The 18,636-nt window shown below is 34.4% G+C and overlaps 1 long non-coding RNA gene across 2 annotated transcripts; it reads right to left on the bottom strand.

Annotated features, from left to right (window-relative positions):
• Window positions 1-556: 556 nt before the first annotated feature.
• LOC133645025 (uncharacterized) lies at window positions 557-17,662 on the bottom strand. 2 transcript variants are annotated; one of them, XR_009824873.1, is made up of 6 exons: window positions 17,386-17,662; window positions 12,908-13,147; window positions 6,504-6,770; window positions 6,220-6,303; window positions 6,100-6,117; window positions 557-979 (listed from the first exon to the last, which is right to left on the bottom strand). It is a non-coding gene; the product is annotated as an uncharacterized LOC133645025 (long non-coding RNA). The 2 variants fall into 2 exon arrangements; XR_009824874.1 differs by lacking the exons at window positions 12,908-13,147; window positions 17,386-17,662 and adding an exon at window positions 6,946-7,003.
• Window positions 17,663-18,636: the final 974 nt, after the last annotated feature.

Here is an 18,636-nt window from a genome sequence, read left to right as displayed (position 1 = left end):
CATTTTTGACGGAAAAAATTTCAAATTTTTTTGATGGAAAAAATCCCGACTTTTTGATAGAAAAAAATCCAGATTTTTTGACAGAAAAAAATCCAGATTTTTTAACGGAAAAATCCAGATTTTTTTTGGCGGAAAAAAATCATGACTTTTTGACGGAAAAATATCCCGACTTTTTGACAGGAAAAAAATCTCGATTTTTTGACGGAAAAAATCCAGATTTTTTTGACGGAAAAAATCCCTAATTTTTACAGAAAAAACCCAGATTTTTTTAAGGAAAAAAATCCTGATTTTTAGACGGAAAAAAATCCAGACTTTTTGACACAAAAAATCCAGACTTTTTACAGAAAAAATCCAGATTTCTTTACGGGGAAAAAAATTCAGATTTTTGACGGAAAAAAATCCCAATTTTTTGACAGAAAAAAATCCAGATTTTTTGACGGAAAAAAAAAATCACGATTTATCGACTGAAAAAATTTGTATTTTTTGACGGATTCACACACAAATATGACAAATATGACTTTGGGGGATTGTCGTACGGGGAGGAATGGCGGGGGATGAGGATACCTCCTATGGGGCTCCAGTCCTCCTGTCTTGTCCCCTGCTCGTCCATCCCTCAATCTTAGCTGCATATTAGACACTTAGGATTTGGGGGGCATAAACAGCCAAAGAAGACATCATATAACATGAGGAGCAATTTGTGCAAATGTCAGTGAAGTGTGATGACGTCCCTCAGCGATGGAGACATCTCTGTGTTCCAGTGCACAAAGCATCCTGCAGGAAGAAGACGACTCAGCACATTCCCAACAAAAATCCAAGTGCAGAAGTTAGCGTGTGGCAGAGTGAGCGCCATGAGAGCCAAGTGGAACATCATCTTCACACAAAGTCAGAAGAACATGAGACAAGTCCATGTGAGATAAGTCACTGTGTGCTCTCACTCAGCCTTCAGGTCTCTCTGGGAGCTCGTTACCACCGTCAGCAGCTGTCAGAGCACAAGACGAACCGTGAGCTAACTCACCATGCTAACACAACAGCTCACTCTGGTGAAGGAAGTCCATCCAGAGGTGCATCTTCACCCATGTCACGTCTTTTGAGCTGCGACTTCAATGGGAAGCATCAAGAAGCAAGATGCTGCTCTTCTACTTCCTGACTAGGAGACTTTCTCAGGGCTGCCAAGTTTCAGAAAATGACAAGAGTGAGACTTTACTGCCATGATGCCTTCCAAAAGCCATTTTTATCATGTTTGCCTATAATTCATCATCCTTATGTACAAAACCCAAAACCAGTGACGTTGGCACGTTAATGTTTGTAATGAGAAACGTTTTTTTTTGTTGCAAATAATCATTAATTTAGAATTTAATGGCAGCAGCACATTGCAAAAAAGTTGTCACAGGGGCATTTTTACCACTGTGTTACATGGCCTTTCCTTTTAACAACACTCAGTAATGTTTGGGAACTGAGGAGACACATTTTTGAAGCTTTTCAGGTGGAATTCTTTCCCATTCTTGCTTGATGTACAGCTTAAGTTGTTCAACAGTCCGGGGGTCTCCCTTGTGCTATTTTAGGCTTCATAATGCGCCACACATTTTCAATGGGGGACAGGTCTGGACTACAGGCAGGCCAGTCTAGTACCCGCACTCTTTTACTATGAAGCCACACTGTTGTAACACGTGGCTTGGCATTGTCTTGCTGAAATAAGCAGGGGCGTCCATGATAACGTTGGTTGGATAGAACATATGTTGCTCCAAAAGCTGTATGTACCTTTCAGCATTAATGGTGCCTTCACAGATGTGTAAGTTACCCATGTCTTGGGCACTAATACACCCCCATACCATCACACATGCTGGCTTTTGAATTTTGGGCCTACAACAATCCGGATGGTTCTTTTCCTCTTTGGTCCGGAGGACACGACGTCCACAGTTTCCAAAAACAATTTGAAATGTGGACTCGTCAGACCACAGAACACTTTTCCACTTTGTATCAGTCCATCTTAGATGAGCTCGGGCCCAGCGAAGCCGGCGGCGTTCCTGGGTGTTGTTGTGTTACCATTTAGTGGTCAATTGTACGGAATATGTACTGTACTGTGCAATCTACTAATAAAAGTTGCAATCAATCAATCAATGTACATAATAAAACCTTGATGGAGGTTTTTGGATGTTTTTAGGGCGACTCCCATTGGCTCCATTGTTAGCTGACTTTTGCTAACGTTTATTTACGACTTAGAATGCATAAAAAAAAAGAAAAACATGAGTCTTCTAGTTTTATGTAAGGGTTGTGAACAATTCCCCATAAAAAGTGCAGTTCTCTATTCAGACCGATGTGGCCTCCTCATGCTAGCTTTAATTAACCAGAAATTACAAATTAAAATTGTAACAAGAATTTTGACAAAATACATTTGTCAATATTTCATTTCAACCTGATTTTTTTAGCACCTTTGATAACCGGACTGGATTTATTGACGAGACACCTCCTTGCTCTTGGAATCCTGGTACGACTTTATAAATGGAACTCTCAGTTCCATTCTAGTAACTTTCTTTACAAGGCTCACTTCTTCGAACCCACAGGTGTCTCACTTCTCTCTCATTCCACCACTATCCTGATTGACTTCCATTCTTTGATTGGTTAGATTAAGACTCAAAGGACTGACAGATTGGTTATCTTGGTCAGACAATCAGTTACGTAAACTGCGGAAAGCCTCGAGGACCAAAGTTTATTATCATAAAACAATGTGTATAGAGGTATAAAAGGGGAAATAAAAGTGTGAGGAGTGTGGAATGTGGCACAGGATTGGGTCAAATTGTGTGATTGAGACTTCCTAATGAGTCAACAAACATCAACGTGCACACTCAATCTTTCATTTCACTGATCATTATCATGACGACTCATCAAAAGTTGGCTGTGAGACTATATATTGCGTGCGCTTACACGAGTATCAAGCCACTCCTAATGGAGGGACGCTTTTATTTCCACGCTAAACTTGTAACAAATGTCAACATCAGACATTAAAACAGCAAGTATTTCATCTTTGCAAGTTGACCCCTACAAAGATACCACAATCCAGAATGTTTATGCTGCACCTTCATCATAACAGTATGGAAGCCCGTTTCCACCACTAAAATAAAAAATACACCAATGGTAAGTCATCATAACGAGATCAAAAGTTGTAATTATTGGATACAAAGTCCAAATTATGAGATACATTCGAAGTTACAAGAAAAGTCGTATTTATGAGATAAAAAGTCAAACTTGTGAGAAAAAAAGTCAAATTTATGAGATTAAAAAAATGTGAAAAGTACAGTATGAGATAATGTCTTATTTATGACATATAAAGTCAAAATTATGAGATATAAAGTCAAAGTTATGATGAACAAGTCATATTTATGACATATAAAGTTGAAACTGAGGAAATAGTCATTTTTACGAGATATAAAGTCGAAATTATGAGATATAATGTCAAAATTATAAGAAAAACTCACATGTATGAGATATTAAGTCGAAATTATGAGATATGTCGAAATTATAAGAAAAACTTATATGTATGAGATATTAAGTCGGAATTATGAGATATAATGTCGAAATTATAAGAAAAACTCACATGTATGAGATATTAAGTCGAAATTATGAGATATAATGTCGAAATTATAAGAAAAACTCATATGTATGAGATATTAAGTCGAAATTATGAGATATAATGTCGAAATTATAAGAAAAACTCATATGTATGAGATATTAAGTCGAAATTATGAGACACAAAGTCAAAATTATGAGAAGAAGTCATATTTATGAGATATAAAGGCAAAATTATGAGATATAAAGTCGAAATTATGAGAAAAAGTCGTAATTATGAGATATAAAGTTGAAACTATGGGATATAACCTGCACGTGTGCTGCATAGTTGCTGGGCTTCTTCACTCGTCACTGTGCTGGCAGTGCGACTCGTAATTAAGACTTTTGATCTAATAATTCAGACTTATATCTCATAATGTAGACATTCCTATTTCATAATTTGGATTTAAGCTTATAATTATGACTTTTAACAACATAATTTGAACTTTTTATGTCACAATTTCAACATTTATCTCATAATGTGGACATTCTTTTTGCATAATTTTTATTTTTTATTTCATAATTTGGACTTTATCTTATAATTACGACTGTTAATATCAACTTTTTATGTCATCATTCTTAATTTGTATTTCAGAATTTCAACTTTTTATTGCATAATTATGCCTATCTTATAACTTTTTTTATCTCAAAATCTTGATTTTTTTTTATCTAGTAGCTTATAATTTAATCTTTTTCTCATAATTCAGACTTTTTATCTCAATATTGACTTCCGTAGCTCATATTTGTGACCTTTTATTTCCTAGTTATACTTTTAGCTCATAATTATGACTTTGTCTCTCATAATTTGGACTTTTTTTTTTTTTTTTTGGTCCTGTCCAGCTTCTCAGGCAAATCATATAGTTGATGCCCATATTTGCTGTACAGATTTACTTTACAAAAGATAAGTGTAGGATACTTCTCTTGTTGCCTTATTTGTATTTGACTTTATTAAATGTATTTATATTATCATTTGGTGCAGCCGGGCCGGAGCAGGAGGGGATAGAAAGAGAAAAAAAGGAAGACAGAGGGGGAAATTGTGGGGACAAGAGGGGGATAAGACAGAGAGACAATAATATAGATCAGGGGTCACCAACGCGGTGCCTGCGGGCACCAGGTAGCCCGTAAGGACCAGATGAGTAGCCCGCTGGCCTGTTCTAAAAATAGCTCAAATAGCAGCACTTACCAGTGAGCTGCCTCTATTTTTTAAATTGTATTTATTTACTAGCAAGCTGGTCTCGCTTTGCCCGACATTTTTAATTCTAAGAGAGCCAAAACTCAAATAGAATTTGAAAATCCAAGAAAATATTTTAAAGACTTGGTCTTCACTTGTTTAAATAAATGCATACATGTTTTTACTTTGCTTCTTATAACTTTCAGAAAGACAATTTTAGAGAAAAAATACAACCTTAAAAATGATTTTAGGATTTTTAAACACATACTTTTTTACCTTTTAAATTCCTTCCACTTCTTTCCTGACAATTTAAATCAATGTTCAAGTAATTTTTTTATTTTTTATTGTAAAGAATAATTAAAACAATTTAATTTAATTCTTCATTTTAGCTTCTGTTTTTTCGACAAAGAATATTTGTGAAATATTTCTTCAAACTTATTATGATTAAAATTCAAAAAAAGTATTCTGGCAAATCTAGAAAATCTGTAGAATCAAATTTAAATCTTATTTCAAAGTCTTTTGAATTTCTTTTAAAATTTTTGTTCTGGAAAATCTAGAAGAAATAATGATTTGTCTTTGTTAGAAATATAGCTTGGTCCAATTTGTTATATATTGTAACAAAGTGCAGATTGGATCTTAACCTATTTAAAACATGTCATCAAAATTCTAAAATTAATCTTAATCAGGAAAAATGACTAATGATGTTCCATAAATTATTTTTTTAATTTTTTCAAAAAGATTCGAATTAGCTAGTTTTTCTCTTCTTTTTTTCGGTTGAATTTTGAATTTTAAAGAGTCGAAATTGAAGATAAACTATGTTTCAAAATGTAATTGTAATTTTTTTCGTGTTATCTCCTCTTTTAAACCGTTCAATTAAGTGTAAATATCATTCATTATTAATAATAACATAGAGTTAAAGGTAAATTGAGCAAATTGGCTATTTCTGGCAATTTATTTAAGTGTGTATCAAACTGGTAGCCCTTCGCATTAATCACTACCCAAGAAGTAGCTCTTGGTTTCAAAAAGGTTGGTGACCCCTGATATAGATCATTTGGACTTTTTAATCTCCTATTTATGACTTTATATCAAAATTATGATTTACCATTGGGGTATTTTTTGTGTGTGGCGTAAACAGGCTCCCGTGTAACAGAAACAGAAAGTGAATATTATATTAAATATATCTGACATAAAGGTGCATAACAAACATGAATATGTAATAGATGATATTAATATCTTATATCTAATTTACAAAGTGCATGAGCGATGCTTCACCACTGCTTTGTTTATTGTCATCGTTTCCAAGAAAGAGAAGACGTTCTACTTACGAGCCGGATGGTATTCGGCTGAAATGAAAGAGAAAGCAGGTGAAACTCGCGTCTCACAAATGCCAGGAAGGAAAGACTTCTCTGGGTCTTCCTGGAAGAGGAAACATTTGTGTCCCTCACCTTGTCTGCGTTTGCGCCGCTTGATGATGATGAAGACGATGACGGCCGCCAGGAGGCCCGCCCCACCGAGGACCGCCACGTTGCCTGTTGGTATGGTATGATTTGATTGTTTGACACCTGTTTCACAAGTTTCATGAAGGAACATCACGGGGTTACATTAGATTAATCCTACCTCTTCTCCATATCTATGACTGATCATTCATTCACTCCATACTGTATCTTTACATGGCAGTTATAACATGACTGTTTAACAATAAAAATGAATATAAATGTGTCTTTCTCACCTTTATCGCTGGCGTTGCTCAGGATGCTTCTTCTCTCCAGCTTGGTGACCAGGTCCTCCTCGACGCCAGACAGCTGGAACACACATTCGTACCTCCGTCACCTCCACTTTCACCTCAGGAAGGTTCCGTCGTGGTTGGAGAGGAGCTCTCCATGCTCCTCGCTGTCTTTCCTCCAGAACATGACGGCTCGGTCGGGGTAGAAGCCCGTGGCGAAGCAGCTGACCGGAAAGGACGGCGTCTTCCGGAGGAGGAACACCTCTGGAGACTCTGCGCGGGAAGTGAGGCGTGAGCGGAGGACGACGTGGACAGGAAGGTGCGAGAGGAGTAAAGATGGAGAGAAGAGAGGACGGAAGTCTAGAAATGGACATTGCAATGCTAGTAATGTTCCTATAGGGGGCGTGCTAACATGTTACAAAGGTGAAAATTCATCATGTGATTCTACCTGTTCTATTAGGACCTCTCTCCCGTTGTTCAGATACTTCAACTAAGAAGGACATTCCTTAGTGAAGTAAAACTATGGTATTGTCCCACTTCTGTTTGGTGGGGACAGCTTGCGGTTTTGCTGCGGTATATGTCCATGTCTTCGTGTCCAATGATAACCATAACCACAACACCAGGGGGTGCTCCACTAACCACGTTAAACCCAGATTCCGAACTAACAAAGGTCTTAACTCATTCTCCTTCTATGCCACATCAATGTGGAATGCGCTCCCAACAGGTATAAAAGAAAGGGCATCTCTATCCTCCTTCAAAACCGCAATAAAAGTTCACCTCCAGGCAGCTACAACCCTAAACTAACACCCTCCCTGGATTGCTAATAATCAAATGTAAACAATCAAATGCAGATACTTTTTCTTATGCCTTCTGATCTCTCTCTCTCTCTCTCTCTCTCTCTCTCTCTCTCTCTCTCTCTCTCTCTCTATGTCCACTACTTGATGTCCATATCCTACCCCCCCCCCCCCCTCCACACCCCTGATTGTAAATAATGTAAATAATTCATTGTGATTATCTTGTGTGATGACTGTATTATGATGATAGTATATATGATAGTATATATCTGTATCATGAATCAATTTAAGTGGACCCCGACTTAAACAAGTTGAAAAACTTATTGGGGTGTTACCATTTAGTGGTCAATTGTACGGAATATGTACTTCACTGTGCAACCTACTAATAAAAGTCTCAATCAATCAATCAATCAATGAAATCTTCTCCATCATAACTGTACTGTAGCCAACCATAAACCTCATCAGTCTCATCATTCCACTCACATCCTGTCATGGCCTGGTATGTGTGAACACCTGAAAGAATGATACAAAGTGAAACCTCATTCCTGTAACACACACGCACACACTTGTATTTGTCTCCGAAAAATGCCTACCTCTTTAGGACCACCCTTTCTAGATATATAAAGACTAGTATTTACAACATTAATAATATATACAAGAGAAAAAGGCCGATAAATGCTTTAAAATGTAATATCAGAAATTATCGGTATCGGTGTTTTTATTATCGGTATCATTTTTTTATTTTTTTTTATTTTTTATTAAATCAACATAAAAAACACAAGATAAACTTACAATTAGTGCACAAACCCAAAAAAACTCCCTCCCCCATTTACAGTCATTCACACAAAAGGGTTGTTTCTTTCTGTTATTAATATTATGGTTCCTACTTTATATATCAATATAGATCAATAGTCTGTAAGGGATACAGTCCGTAAGCACACATGATTGTGCGTGCTGCTGGTCCACTAATAGTACTAACCTTTAACAGTTAATTTGACTAATTTTCATTAATTACTAGTTTCTATGTAACTGTTTTTATATACCGTATTTCCTTGAATTGGCGCCGGGAATATAGTATTCGCCTGCCTAGAATTACAGCCGGGTCAAACTCGTTTCGCAAAATAATTAGCGCATGCTTGGCACTTCCGCCGGGTCAAATATGAGTCATTAAATGACTCCCGCCTCCAGGTGGTAGAGGGCGCTAGTGATCCTTCTTGCGACTACCAGTACTGCAGGAGACAGGTACTGCAGAAGAAGACAACAAGCAGCAAGCATGCAGCAATTGTTTGCTTGCACTTTTAACATGGAGGATTACATATCTAAAATAAAACCGTTTTCTAAACTGGACTTTCAATCGAAGCAGGAGGTAATAATTAAAGGAATATCTCCAGAGACTTTTAAAATTGAAGAAAGATGAGAAAGACTGCCTTTGATCAGAAGCAGCTGCACATGGACCCATCTACAAGTAAAGGTAAGATCATAATAACGTTTTTTTTATTAAATGTGTTTTTAATGATAAGGTATGCGCCGGAGTGAGAAGAGGTTTTAAAATAATTAGAGCATGCTTGCTCATTCCGCATGGTTTTGGTAACCGCAGGAGTGAGAAGAGGTTTTAAATTAATTAGCGCCCCTGCGGCTATTCAAGGAAATACGGTAGTTTTACTTTCTTTTTTATTCAAGAAAATGTTTTTAATTTTATTTATCTTATTTTATTAATTTTTAAAAAAAGGACCTTATCTTCACTATACCTGGTTGTTCAAATTAGGCATAATAATGTGTTAATTCCACGACTGTATATATCGGTATCGATTGATATCGGTATCGGTAATTAATACTTGGACAATATCGGAATATCGGATATCGGCAAAAAGCCATTATCGGACATCCCTAATATATACATACTATACAAATATAAAAAAGCTTGTTGTGAAAAATTAGTTGGAATTTCACAAGAAAAAGGTCACAATTTCACAAGAAAAACTTGGAATGTTGGCAGTATTATAATAAAAATCATAATTTTATACAACGCGAGTCAAAATTTTACAAGAACCACTGAACATTTGTGCAATATTATGATAAAAGTTGGAATTTTACTCAATAATAGTCGCAATTTTACAAGAAAAGCTTAAAATGTTGGCAATTTTATGAAAAGAGTCGTAATTTTACCCGACAAAAGACACAATTTTATAAGAAAACTTTAAAATGTTGGCAATATTATAATAATAATCAGAATTTTACTTGGCAAAATTATGACAAAAGTCATAACTTTATTGAAAAAATGTCACTATTTTACAAGAACAAAAAAATTGGCAACATTGTGACAAAAGTCAGAATTTTATACGACAAATGTCACCATTTTGCATTAAAAAGTAATAATTTAACATTAAAAAAAAGTAATAATTTTACGAAAAAATACTGCAATATTACAGAAACAGAAAGAATATGAGAAATTGTTCCCCAATTTTATAAACCTCATCAGTCTCATCATTCCATTCACATCCTGTCATCACCTGGCCAAAGTGAAACCTCATTCCTGTAACACACACACACACACACACACACACTTGTATGTATTACCTTCTTGAGACCTCCGAAAAATGCCTACCTCTTTAGGACCACCCTTTCTAGATATATAAAGATTAGTACTTACAACGTTAATAATATATACATACTATGCAAATATAAAAAAGCTTGTTGTGAGAAATGAGTTGGAATTTCACAAGAAAAAGGTCACAATTTCACAAGAAAAACTTAGAATGTTGGCAGTATTATAATAAAAATCATAATTTTATACAACGCAAGTCAACATTTTGCAAGAAAAACTGAACATTTGTGCAATATTATGATACAAGTTGGAATTTTCCTCAATAACAGTCGCAATTTTACAAGAAAAGCTTAAAATGTTGGCGATTTTATAAAAAGAGTTGTAATTTTACCCGACAAAAGACACAATTTTATAAGAATACTTATTGCCAGAAAACTGGCAATATTATAACAATAATCAGAATTTTACTTGGCAAAATGATGACAAAAGTCATAACTTTACTCAAAAAATGTCACTATTTTACAAGAACAAAAAAATTGGCAACATTGTGACAAAAGTCAGAATTTTATACGACAAATGTCACCATTTTGCATTAAAAAGTAATAATTTCACATTAAAAAAAAGTAATAATTTTACGAAAAAATACTGCAATATTACAGAAACAGAAATAATATGACAAATTGTTCCCAATTTTCCCAATTCAGTCTCATCATTCCATTTACATCCTGTCATCACCTGGCCAAAGTGAACATTTACATCCTGTCATCACCTGGCCAAAGTGAAACCTCATACCTGTAACACACACACACACACACACACACACACACACACACACACACACACACACACACACACACACACACACACACACACACACACACACACACACACACACACACGTATTTGTTACCTTCTTGAGACCTCTGAAAAATGCCTACCTCTTTAGGACCACCCTTTCTAGATATATAAAGATTAGTATTTACAACATTAATAATATATTCATAATATGCAAATATAAAAAAGCTTGTTGTGAAAAATGAGTTGGAATTTCACAAGAAAAAGGTCCCAATTTCACAAGAAAAACTTAGAATGTTGGCAGTATTATAATAAAAATCATAATTTTACACAACGTGAGTCAAAATTTTACAAGAACAACTGAACATTTGTGCAATATTATGATAAAAGTTGGAATTTTACTCAATAATAGTCGCAATTTTACAAGAAAAGCTTAAAATGTTGGCAATTTTATGAAAAGAGTCGTAATTTTACCCGACAAAAGACACAATTTTATAAGAAAACTTTAAAATGTTGGCAATATTATAATAATAATCAGAATTTTACTTGGCAAAATTATGACAAAAGTCATAACTTTATTAAAAAAATGTCACTCTTTTACAAGAACAAAAAAATTGGCAACATTGTGACAAAAGTCAGAATTTTATACGACAAATGTCACCATTTTGCATTAAAAAGTAATAATTTTACATTTAAAAAAAGTAATAATTTTACGAGAAAATAATGCAATATTACAGAAACAGAAAGAATATGAGAAATTGTTCCCCAATTTTATAAACCTCATCAGTCTCATCATTCCATTCACATCCTGTCATCACCTGGCCAAAGTGAAACCTCATTCCTGTCACACACACACACACACACACACACACACACACACACACACACACACACACACACACACACACACACACACACACACACACACACACACACGTATTTGTTACCTTCTTGAGACCTCCGAAAAATGCTTACCTCTTTAGGACCACCCTTTCTAGATATATAAAGATTAGTATTTACAACATTAATAATATATTCATACTATGCAAATATAAAAAAGCTTGTTGTAAAAAATGAGTTGGAATTTCACAAGAAAAAGGTCACAATTTCACAAGAAAAACTTAGAAATATGGCAGTATTATAATAAAAATCATAATTTTACACAACGCAAGTCAACATTTTGCAAGAAAAACTGAACATTTGTGCAATATTATGATAAAAGTTGGAATTTTCCTCAATAACAGTCACAATTTTACAAGAAAAGCTTAAAATGTTGGCGATTTTATAAAAAGAAATGTAATTTTACCCGACAAAAGACACAATTTTATAAGAAAACTTATTGCCAGAAAACTGGCAATATTATAATAATAATCAGAATTTTACTTGGCAAAATCTAGATGTATAAAGATTATAAAGATATATAAAGATTAGTACTTACAACGTTAATAATATATACATACTATGCAAATATAAAAAAGCTTGTTGTGAGAAATTAGTTGGAATTTCACAAGAAAAAGGTCACAATTTCACAAGAAAAACTAAGGTCACAATTTCACAAGAAAAACTTGGAATGTTGGCAGTATTATAATAAAAATCATAATTTTATACAACGCGAGTCAAAATTTTACAAGAAAAACTGAACATTTGTGCAATATTATGATAAAAGTTGGAATTTTCCTCAATAACAGTCGCAATTTTACAAGAAAAGCTTAAAATGTTGGCGATTTTATAAAAAGAGTTGTAATTTTACCCGACAAATGACACAATTTTATAAGAAAACTTTAAAATGTTGGCAATATTATAATAATAATCAGAATTTTACTTGGCAAAATGATGACAAAAGTCATAACTTTATTCAAAAAATGTCACTATTTTACAAGAACAACAAAAAAATTGGCAACATTGTGACAAAAGTCAGAATTTTATACGACTAATGTCACCATTTTGCATTAAAAAGTAATAATTACACATTAAAAAAAAGAAATAATTTTACGAAAAAATACTGCAATATTACAGAAACAGAAAGAATATGAGAAATTGTTCCCCAATTTTATAAACCTCATCAGTCTCATCATTCCATTTACATCCTGTCATCACCTGGCCAAAGTGAAACCTCATTCCTGTAACACACACACACACACACACACGCACACACACAACCACACACACACAGACGATACAGAAGGTATCAGTGCAGTAATGTGTGTTTACTACATATAAAAAGTACATAAGTACATCAAATATATTTGAATATTAAAATGTTTAACATAACAAACCTTCAGTTTGGTTGAGGATCTTCCCATACATTTCTATGTCGACTTTGCTGATGTGTTCATTAACACTGATCCGTGTTTCTCTCTGCCACTAGTTTGGATCCTCTGCTGTGATTCTGCTTTCTTGCTGTGGTTGTCATAGTGACAAATCTCAACTTCATCAATAGAACCAACTTCCACAAACTCTGGGAAGTTTGGAACATGACATGATGCAGTCATTAAAAACTTCAGTGAATGGAAAAACTGAAAGAAAAAACAGAGAAATACAACATTTTATTCTTTAGTTTCATGCTCAACAACTCATCTTTGAAATGATTTCCTTCATTTCAACTTCAAACACTTCTCACAGTAAAGAATCACATCCTGCTCTAAGAGACAAGAACACTGTTTGTCTATTATTTCATGCATGTGTCTTTTCCTAAGGTTGAATATCTTAATTATTAACTTAAAAACTTGTTGTTAAAAACTGACCTATTTTGTTTGTGTATGTTTATTATGGAAAATGAAATATTTGAGAAAGAATGTTGCGTAAGTGCGCGTACTGTAAGGCATGTTTATTGATCATAGGTTTAACAGTACACGTATTTGTAATCTGAGTATTCAGTACAGTACAGAGTACACATCCCACACAGTACACACTTCAAGTGAACGTGTAACTGCCTCGTGATAAAGTCAAGCGTCTCGTGGGTCAGAGGTCGGCAACCCAAAATGTTGAAATAGCCATATTGGACCAAAAATTAAAATTAAAAAAATCTGTCTGAAGCCGCAAAAAATTAAAAGCCTTATATAAGTGTTATAATGATGTATGTGTCTATATTAGGCTACTATCAAAATGACTTTAAAAGTCTTATATTACTGATATAATGAAGACAACACATAATGTAAGTGTCTATATTAGCTTTATTAGCCTACTTCTAAAATGACTTTAAAAGTATTGTATAAGTGTTATAATGAAGGCAACACATGATGTAAGTGTCTATATTAGCTATATTAGCCTACTATCAAAATGACTTTAAAAGTCTTGTATAAGTGTTATAATGAAGGCAACACATGATGTAAGTGTCTATATTAGCTATATTAGCCTACTATCAAAATTACTTTTAAAGTCTTATATAAGTGTTATAATGAAGGCAACACATGATGTAAGTGTCTATATTAGCTATATTAGCCTACTATCAAAATTACTTTTAAAGTCTTATATAAGTGTTATAATGAAGGCAACACATGATGTAAGTGTCTTTATTAGCTATATTAGCCTACTATCAAAATGACTTTCAAAGTCTTATATAAGTGTTATAATGAAGGAAACACATGATGTAAGTGTCTATATTAGCTATATTAGCCTACTATCAAAATGACTTTAAAAGTCTTGTCTTGGCACTCAGCATCAAGGGTTGGAGTTGGGGGTTAAATCACCAAAATGATTCCCGGGCGCGGCGCCGCTGCTGCCCACTGCTCCCCAAGGGGATGGGTCAAATGCAGAGGACAAATTTCACCACATCTAGTGTGTGTGTGACAATCATTGGTACTTTAATCTTTAATCTTAATAAGTGTTATAATGAAGGCAACACATGATGTAAGTGTCTATATTAGCTATATTAGCCTACTATCAAAATGACTTTAAAAGTCTTGTATACGTGTTATAATGAAGACAACACATGATGTAAGTGTTTATATTAGTTATATTAGCCTACTATCAAAATGACTTTAAAAGTCTTATATTAGTGATATAATGAAGACAACACATAATGTAAGTGTCTATATTAGCCTACTTCTAAAATGACTTTAAAAGTATTGTATAAGTGTTATAATGAAGGCAACAAATAATGTAAATGTCTATATTAGCTATATTAGCCTACTATCAAAATTACTTTAAAAGTCTTATATTAGTGATATAATGAAGACAACACATAATGTAAGTGTCTATAGTAGCTATATTAGCCTACTTCTAAAATGACTTTAAAAGTATTGTATACGTGTTATAATGAAGGCAACAAATAATGTAAGTGTCTATATTAGCTATATTAGCCTACTATCAAAATTACTTTCAAAGTCTTATATAAGTGTTATAATGAATGCAACACATGATGTAAGTGTCTATATTAGCTATATTAGCCTACTGTCAAAGGTTGACGCAAATAATTGTTGCCAGAAATTTTTTTCAAATGTTGCAAACATTTTTGCAACATTGGAAATCATTAGTAAAACGGAGAGAACTTCTAAAAATTACCGGCTCAGAATGGCAAAAGGTATGAATGTGTCTGTCCAAGTTAAAGAAAACAGCAGGCTGTCTCCTTTTAATGGATTTACTACAAGCTGGGTAATGTTTGCTGTGGTCTGGAACAACATGGCACACAAACAACCATCACAAATGCAGTCAAAATTACAAATAATGCAAATATAAATTAAATACACAGAGGACATAAGTAAAGGACATTTAATGAGCTCAAATACACCTACAAACAAGGCATAATGATGCAATATGTACATACAGCTAGCCTAAATAGCATGTTAGCATCGAATAGCTTGCAGTCATGGATTGACCAAATATGCCTGATTAGCACTCCACACAAGTCAATAACATCAACAGAGCTCACCTTTGTGTATTCACGCACAGTATAAAACGTTTGGTGGACAAAATGAGACAAAGGAGTGGCATAGAACACGTCTTTCTGGGGCAGCGTCGGAGAAAGTTGCACATGTAAACAAACTACGATGATTTCAAGGATCGCTGAAATTAGTAGGACAAAACGGTGCTCGCCAAATCCTCTCATCAGTGAAGCATGTTTAATATAAACAGTGGGATTTATAACAATTAGGAAGGTTTGTGTCATGTTTGTCCTCCTACAGAAAATGTATAAAAACATTTCTAATTTTTTTTCTTCATCTTTTTCTATTTTCACACATCTCTGAAAGAGGTGTCCAGGGAGCCACTAGGGCGGCGCTAAAGAGCCGCGGGTTGCTGACCCCCGTCCTAGGTAAGCAAATACAGTGCAGCCCAGACTTTGGCTAGCAGGGGTCATGGCGAGCAATGATGCCAAGGAGAAGCCAAAGCTTGTTTGGGAACACTTGGCCTAATACGTCAACGGACAAAGACAAGTGGATAAGACCACACTGCAAAAAGTCAGTGTTCAAAAACAAGAAAAAAAATATACAAAAATTAGGGGTAATTTATTTGAACTAAGTACAATTTTAATTTTTAATCATTTATTTTGTATATTGTTTTTATATTGGTTTTCTATTCATTTATTTTTTGTTTTTATTCAGTCATTGGTGGAGCATAATATTGTTTTTAATATTGTTTTTAACATGGCTGTGCAGCACTTTGGAAACATTCTTGTTGTGTAAATGTGCTATATAAATAAAGTGGATTGGATTGGATTGAATTATCTGCCAATAGAACAAGAAAATTTGGCTTGTCAAGACTTTGCAAAACAAGTAAAATTAACTAACCTCAATGAACCCAAAAATACCTTAAAATAAGTATATATATACCCACTAATAACAACTGTACTACTATATGAGTATGTATTTTCTATTGTTTCATTGAAAATAAAACAGCAAAGTTCAATTGTCTGTCATCTGTTTTAATGAGACACAATTGTGTCAAAGTCATGATTTTTTTTTTTACATGCTTGAAATAAGAAATGATTACTTTAAAAAAGTAGTTGTATACTTGTGAGTGTTGATGACACAGCTTTGCAACTGTTGATATTCTAGTTTCAAGCATGTTTTACTCAATATAGCTCATCAAATCTCAGCAACAAGCTGCAATATCTTACTGAGATCATTTAGGACCAAAACACTTAAAACAAGTAAAACACTCTAATCTGCTTAGTGAGAAGAATTATCTTATCAGACAGAAAATAAGCAAATATCACCCTTATTTGAGATATTTAATCTTACTTAGATTTCAGTTTTTGCAGTGCAAAGAAAGCTGTTGTTGTTAAATATATTATTTCCTATTTTACAGTTTACAATTGCCACGAGCTGTTTGGAGTTTTTTGTTTAATTTAAAACAAATATTAAAACTGTTTAGACCAAATCTGAGCAGTTTTTTTTTTTTTGCATTTTGTTGCCTTACTTTACGTCAATTTATGGTTTAACATGAAAATGCAAGTGATTTATTAACTACAAAGCCTCTAATTTTTTTTTAAATATTTAATATTAGTCACGCCACTTTTTTTTTTAGAAAATATTAAACTATTTTGTGCACATGTACATTAGTGTACCAGCCTATTTGTAATATACACATTTAAAAGGCGAAACTAAAAATAATAAAATAAAAAGTACAATGAGACAACTTGAACAAGTTTGACTCACTGAATGTTTTAGCAACAAATGAAGACGAAAACAATTCACTGAAAAAGAAAAGCGCCTTATTAATAATTAGAAGAAATAAATGAGAGTATTTTGGATAAAGTAGCACAAACGAGCATGTGGGAATGAGGTATATAAACTTGTAAAGAAAGTGGACTCACCAGGCGTCACGCTGTGTGTTTGTAGGAGGAGAAAGAATGAAAGCAAGTTCATGATTAAATGTCACAAGTGCAGAAGTAAAAAAAAAATGTTTTCTAGTTTTAATCCTCGGAGGCGACACAACTCGCTTTGACGAGTAAATATGAAATGGACGCGGAAGTTTTATAAAATCTCCCCTCAGCCAATGAAAATCCGCCACGTCACTTGTCGCCAGGTAAACTCGTTCCCTACACCGAACTATGTCAGGACAATCGATACGGTTTATTTGAGCGTAATGTGAGATACTATGAATGTGTGTTGTGTTGTCGTTGTTTGTGGCGACAAGAGTGAGTTATCAGAAGTGTGTGTAGATGATGTAGTGGATGAAAAGTGTGAAGCGTGAACCTGGTGGTGACGCAGCAACTTCCTTCTTCCTTCTCAACAACCCGAAAGTGTCACAATAGTGCGCCCCTGCTGGTCACATCGGGTAACTGCCGGGGGGATTTTCCCGGAAATCACGTGACTTTAGATCACTTTCCCGAGCGCAGAGCCGGATGACCACGCCTCTTTCTTCCCGGAGCTCAATTTGATTGGTCGCTGCAAGGTCTTTTTCTTCTTCTTCTTCTTTTTCTGGCTTTTCTCGCTGATTTCACACGCAGTGCGCTACTTTTGCCCCCACCGGTGGCTGAGGGGAAATTAATCGCTGTCTGCTACTCCGGGCACAATTCAAAATGAATAGGGTTCTTTTTGCACAGGCAAAAAAACTGTCCTCATGAATATTTGATGAAAATGGTCACACAGCAGTGTTATGTAACATCTATTGATTTTGACTGTAGCTGCTGCTTCTGTTGCCCTGAGTCGGGCAGAATTCAAAATGAATAGGGTTCCTGCGCTGGCACAAAGCTGTCACTGTTAATTTTTCATAATCATTTTAAGTAACATCTATTGATTTTGACTATAGCCCATTTCCAAAAAATGATTAGTGTTCTTGCACCGGCACAAAACTGTCAATAATATTTGATGATAATTGTCACACGGCAGTGTTAAGTACTATTGATTTTGACTTTAGCTTTTGCTTCTGTCACCTTAAGTCAGGCATAAATCAAAATGAATAGGGTTCTGGCACTGGCGCAAAACTGTCATATTTGATAATTGCTACACAACCGTGTTAAGTAACATCTATTGATTTTGACATTAGCTGCTACATCCGTCGCCTTGAGTCGGGCGGAATTCAAAATGAATAAGGTTCTTGCACTGGCACAAAATTCATTAAT

The sequence above is a fragment of the Entelurus aequoreus genome, linkage group LG28, assembly GCF_033978785.1.
Source record: "Entelurus aequoreus isolate RoL-2023_Sb linkage group LG28, RoL_Eaeq_v1.1, whole genome shotgun sequence".
Taxonomy (NCBI): Eukaryota; Metazoa; Chordata; class Actinopteri; order Syngnathiformes; family Syngnathidae; genus Entelurus; species Entelurus aequoreus.
The sequence above is the reverse complement of the archived record's forward strand: the minus strand, read 5'-3'. Positions and strand labels throughout refer to the sequence as shown.